Here is a 6,451-nt window from a genome sequence, read left to right as displayed (position 1 = left end):
GACACAACAGAGCAAAGGACGTAACAATAATTGAAGTAATTCTTAGACGAGCAATACTTCATAATATGCAAATACATGGACAGGAAGTAGGCTATTACCTGTCCCTTCGACCACACGGCCAACTCTCCAAAGGACAGGATTTAGAGTATCTTGGACCATCTCTACTTGGACTGGATTTAGAGTATCTTGGACCATCTCTACTTGGACAGGATTTAGAGTATCTTGGACCATCTCTACTTGGACAGGATTTAGAGTATCTTGGACCATCTCTACTTGGACAGGATTTAGAGTATCTTGGACCATCTCTACTTGGACAGGATTTAGAGTATCTTGGACCATCTCTACTTGGACAGGATTTAGAGTATCTTGGACCATCTCTACTTGGACTGGATTTAGAGTATCTTGGACCATCTCTACTTGGACTGGATTTAGAGTATCTTGGACCATCTCTACTTGGACTGGATTTAGAGTATCTTGGACCATCTCTACTTGGACAGGATTTAGAGTATCTTGGACCATCTCTACTTGGACAGGATTTAGAGTATCTTGGACCATCTCTACTTGGACTGGATTTAGAGTATCTTGGACCATCTCTACTTGGACAGGATTTAGAGTATCTTGGACCATCTCTACTTGAACTTGAAAATCATACATTTAAGTGTGATCAAGAGAAAAAAAGTTTGCAGACTATTTATAGTGTGAAGTGAGAAGTCAACGTTGGAAGAATCTTGGGAGAGTAATTAAATTGAGAAGGGACTAAATGAGTTTGGAACTACTGTTCAGTAAGACCCTCTGCGATTTGTAGTACAGGGAAATGTCATCCCAGGCGCACAGTGCCACGTTTCTAAGTCACAGACGTAGTTGACAGATGTATTCGTTTTCAAGGTCATTGCCTTCTTGTAAAGCTATTTTTTAAGGCCAGCTAATAGTTTGATTAATATTAGATCTGGCAACAACAGCAAAAATCATGAGCTTTCTATTACTTCTCCCTTCAGACAGATGACGATCTAGAGAGATATCTGACCTAGATTAGATAAAGCTGTATGGTCTTATACAAATACGGAGAGAACAGCAATAGCCTCCGTCTGAACGTGCACTTTCATCTTGGTGCTTTTTTTCTTCCCTCCGGGGAGATGGGAGCAGATGACCTTTTACTGTCAACTTCCAACATGACAAATTACAGAGCCTGGATGACCGTGTTTTTGAGGAATGCAAGAGTTCAGCGCCTGGTCACACTGCTAGCAGGGCAGTGGACCCCTGCAATGAAGACAGATGCATTAATTGATAGATAATGGTCATAGATATATGGACTGGGGCCTCCATATTCTGAAGCCAGAAATATGATAGCCAGGGAAGCCTTTGAGGGTTTCTAGTACATCCATTCAGGATTTAAAGCCAGGGAAGCCTTTGAGGGTTCCTAGTACATCCATTCAGGATATATAGCCAGGGAAGCCTTTGAGGGTTTCTAGTACATCCATTCAGGATATATAGCCAGGGAAGCCTTTGAGGGTTTCTCGTACATCACTTCCCTGTGTTAACAAACCTCCAAATGAGCTTCAACGACATACAACCCTCCTTCCGTGGCCTACAACCGCTTTTAAATGCTAGTAAAACTAAATGCATGATCATCAACCGATTGTTGCCCACACCCTCCCGCCCGACTAGCATCACTACTCTGGACAGTTCTGACTTACAATATGTCGACAACTACAAATACCTAGGTGTCTGGTTAGACTGTAAACTCTCCTTCCAGACTCACATTAAGCATCTCCAATCCAAAATTAAATTGAGAATCGGCTTCCTATTTCGCAACATAGCCACCTGCACTCATGCTGCCAAACATATCCTTGTAAAACTGACTATCCTATCGATCCATGACTTCGGCGATGTAATTTACAAAATAGCCTCCAACACTCTACTCAGCAAACTGGAAGTAGTCTATCACAGTGCCATCCATTTTGTCATCAAAAGCCCATATACTACCAACCACTGTGACCTGTATGCTCTCATTGGCTGGCCATCATTACATATTTGTCGCCAAACCCACTGGCCCCACCTTATCTCAGCTCACTGGTCACCATAGCAACACCCACCCGTAGCATGCACTCCAGCAGGTATATTTCACTGGTTATTCCGAAACCCAACACTTACTTTGGCCGCCTTTCCTTCCAGTTCTCTGCTGCCAATGACTGGAACTAATTGCAAAAATCACTGAAGCTGGAGTCTTATATCTCCCTTTAATACTTTAAGCATCAGCTGTCAGATCAGCTTACCGATCACTTCACCTGTACACAGCCCATCTGTAAATAGCCCACCCAACTACCTCATCCCCATATTGTTATTTATCCTCTTGTTTTTTTGCACCACAGTATCTCTACTTGCACATCATCATCTGCACATCTATCACTCCAGTGTTAATGCTAAATTGTAATTATTTCACCTCTATGGCCTGTTTATTGCCTTACCTCCCTACTCTTCTATACACACACTGTACATATATTTTTTTATTGTGTTATTGACTGTATGTTTGTTTATGTGTAACTCTGTGCTGTTGTTTTTGTCACACTGCTTTGCTTTATCTTGGCCAGGTCAGAGTTGCAAATGAGAACTTGTTCTCAACTGGCCTACCTGGTTAAATAAAGGTGAAATAAATACAAATAAATAAAAAGCCTTTGAGGGGTCCTAGTACATCCCTTCAGGATAGACCTTCACTTAAAACATATAATCCAATACGTTATTCAGCCACAATCAGAGCGGATGAGACTGGAGTTAATTTAACACAATGTTTATGGTGGCATTTCGACTCCAGTCTCCTAGGTAACCAAATCGCAATTAAAGCCAAAATCAGGATATGCTGTTACTCACTTTTCTGCAAAGCCCCAGATTGCTTGTGTTTTCTTTCAGTGTAGAGAGCAGAGAGAGGGTTGACATGCCTGCATGGATCTGCTCATCACCCATTTGAAATGTAGATTAGCAGGACCACATGCAAACTGAGCTTTGCTTTGTGACCTTATCGGACTGCTCTCTGCTGTTCTTTCAACTTCCACCTTCTAATACCTAATCACTCATTAATCTGCCATAGTACTGTATACCCTGTCATACATGTGCATATTGTACTGATTAGCTTTAAGGCAGAGCACTCAGTCAAGAGGCAACCTTTAAGGCAGTGCACTCAGCCAAGAGGCATCCTTTAAAGCAGAGCACTCAGCCAAGAGGCATCCTTTAAAGCAGAGCACTCAGCCAAGAGGCACCCTTTAAAGCAGAGCACTCAGCCAAGAGGCATCCTTTAAAGCAGAGCACTCAGCCAAGAGGCACCCTTTAAAGCAGAGCACTCAGCCAAGAGGCACCCTTTAAGGCAGTGCACTCAGCCAAGAGGCAACCTTTAAGGCAGTGCACTCAGCCAAGAGGCATCCTTTAAAGCAGAGCACTCAGCCAAGAGGCACCCTTTAAGGCAGTGCACTCAGCCAAGAGGCAACCTTTAAAGCAGAGCACTCAGCCAAGAGGCACCCTTTAAGGCAGTGCACTCAGCCAAGAGGCAACCTTTAAAGCAGAGCACTCAGCCAAGAGGCACCCTTTAAGGCAGTGCACTCAGCCAAGAGGCAACCTTTAAAGCAGAGCACTCAGCCAAGAGGCACCCTTTAAGGCAGTGCACTCAGCCAAGAGGCAACCTTTAAAGCAGTGCACTCAGCCAAGAGGCAACCTTTAAAGCAGAGCACTCAGCCAAGAGGCATCCTTTAAAGCAGAGCACTCAGCCAAGAGGCACCCTTTAAGGCAGTGCACTCAGCCAAGAGGCAACCTTTAAGGCAGTGCACTCAGCCAAGAGGCATCCTTTAAAGCAGAGCACTCAGCCAAGAGGCACCCTTTAAAGCAGAGCACTCAGCCAAGAGGCACCCTTTAAGGCTGAGCACTCAGTAAAGAGACACCCTTTAAGGCAGAGCACTCAGTCAAGAGACACCCTTTAATGCAGAGCACTCAGCCAAGAGGCACCCTTTAAAGCAGAGCACTCAGCCAAGAGGCATCCTTTAAAGCAGAGCACTCAGCCAAGAGGCAGCCTTTAAAGCAGAGCACTCAGTCAAGAGGCACCCTTTAAAGCAGAGCACTCAGTCAAGAGGCACTCTTTAAAGCAGAGCACTCAGCCAAGAGGCATCCTTTAAAGCAGAGCACTCAGTCAAGAGGCACCCTTTAAAGCAGAGCACTCAGCCAAGAGGCATCCTTTAAAGCAGAGCACTCAGTCAAGAGGCACCCTTTAAAGCAGAGCACTCAGCCAAGAGGCATCCTTTAAAGCAGAGCACTCAGTCAAGAGGCACCCTTTAAAGCAGAGCACTCAGCCAAGAGGCATCCTTTAAAGCAGAGCACTCAGTAAAGAGGCACCCTTTAAAGCAGAGCACTCAGCCAAGAGGCACCCTTTAAGGCAGAGCACTCAGTCAAGAGGCACCTTTAAAGCAGAGCACTCAGTCAAGAGGCACCCTTTAAAGCAGAGCACTCAGCCAAGAGGCACCCTTTAAGGCAGAGCACTCAGTCAAGAGGCACCCTTTAAAGCAGAGCACTCAGTCAAGAGGCACCCTTTAACGCAGAGCACTCAGCCAAGAGGCACCCTTTAAAGCAGAGCACTCAGTCAAGAGGCACCCTTTAAAGCAGAGCACTCAGTAAAGAGGCACCCTTTAAAGCAGAGCACTCAGTCAAGAGGCACCCTTTAAAGCAGAGCACTCAGCCAAGAGGCACCCTTTAAGGCAGAGCACTCAGCCAAGAGGCATACTTTAAGGCAGAGCACTCAGTCAAGAGGCACCCTTTAAAGCAGAGCACTCAGTAAAGAGACACCCTTTAAGGCAGAGCACTCAGCAAAGAGACACCCTTTATAGCAGAGCACTCAGTCAAGAGGCACCCTTTAAGGCAGAGCACTCAGTCAAGAGGCACCCTTTAAGGCAGAGCACTCAGTAAAGAGACACCCTTTAAGGCAGAGCACTCAGTAAAGAGACACCCTTTAAGGCAGAGCACTCAGTAAAGAGACACCCTTTAAGGCAGAGCACTCAGTCAAGAGGCACCCTTTAAGGCAGAGCACTCAGTAAAGAGACACCCTTTAAGGCAGAGCACTCAGTCAAGAGGCACCCTTTAAGGCAGAGCACTCAGTAAAGAGACACCCTTTAAGGCAGAGCACTCAGTAAAGAGACACCCTTTAAGGCAGAGCACTCAGTAAAGAGACACACTTTAAGGCAGAGCACTCAGTAAAGAGACACCCTTTAAGGCAGAGCACTCAGTAAAGAGACACCCTTTAGGGCAGAGCACTCAGTCAAGAGGAACCCTTTAAGGCAGAGCACTCAGTAAAGAGACACCCTTTAAGGCAGAGCACTCAGTAAAGAGACACCCTTTAAGGCAGAGCACTCAGTAAAGAGACACCCTTTAAGGCAGAGCACTCAGTCAAGAGGCACCCTTTAAGGCAGAGCACTCAGTAAAGATACACCCTTTAAGGCAGAGCACTCAGTCAAGAGGCACCCTTTAAGGCAGAGCACTCAGTAAAGAGACACCCTTTAAGGCAGAGCACTCAGTAAAGAGACACCCTTTAAGGCAGAGCACTCAGTAAAGAGACACCCTTTAAGGCAGAGCACTCAGTAAAGAGACACCCTTTAAGGCAGAGCACTCAGTAAAGAGACACCCTTTAAGGCAGAGCACTCAGTAAAGAAACACCCTTTAAGGCAGAGCACTCAGTAAAGAGACACCCTTTAAGGCAGAGCACTCAGTAAAGAGACACCCTTTAAGGCAGAGCACTCAGTAAAGAGACACCCTTTAAGGCAGAGCACTCAGTCAAGAGGCACCCTTTAAAGCAGAGCACTCAGCCAAGAGGCACCCTTTAAAGCAGAGCACTCAGCCAAGAGGCACCCTTTAAAGCAGAGCACTCAGCCAAGAGGCACCCTTTAAAGCAGAGCACTCAGCCAAGAGGCATCCTTTAAAGCAGAGCACTCAGCCAAGAGGCACCCTTTAAGGCAGAGCACTCAGTAAAGAGACACCCTTTAAGGCAGAGCACTCAGTAAAGAGACACCCTTTAAGGCAGAGCACTCAGTAAAGAGACACCCTTTAAGGCAGAGCACTCAGTCAAGAGGCACCCTTTAAAGCAGAGCACTCAGCCAAGAGGCACCCTTTAAAGCAGAGCACTCAGCCAAGAGGCACCCTTTAAAGCAGAGCACTCAGCCAAGAGGCACCCTTTAAAGCAGAGCACTCAGCCAAGAGGCACCCTTTAAAGCAGAGCACTCAGCCAAGAGGCACCCTTTAAAGCAGAGCACTCAGCCAAGAGGCATCCTTTAAAGCAGAGCACTCAGTCAAGAGGCACCCTTTAAGGCAGAGCACTCAGTAAAGAGACACCCTTTAAAGCAGAGCACTCAGCCAAGAGGCACCCTTTAAAGCAGAGCACTCAGCCAAGAGGCACCCTTTAAAGCAGAGCACTCAGCCAAGAGGCACC

The sequence above is a fragment of the Oncorhynchus keta genome, chromosome 7 (assembly GCF_023373465.1).
Source record: "Oncorhynchus keta strain PuntledgeMale-10-30-2019 chromosome 7, Oket_V2, whole genome shotgun sequence".
NCBI classification, from domain to species: Eukaryota; Metazoa; Chordata; class Actinopteri; order Salmoniformes; family Salmonidae; genus Oncorhynchus; species Oncorhynchus keta.
This window is presented reverse-complemented; position numbering follows the sequence as displayed.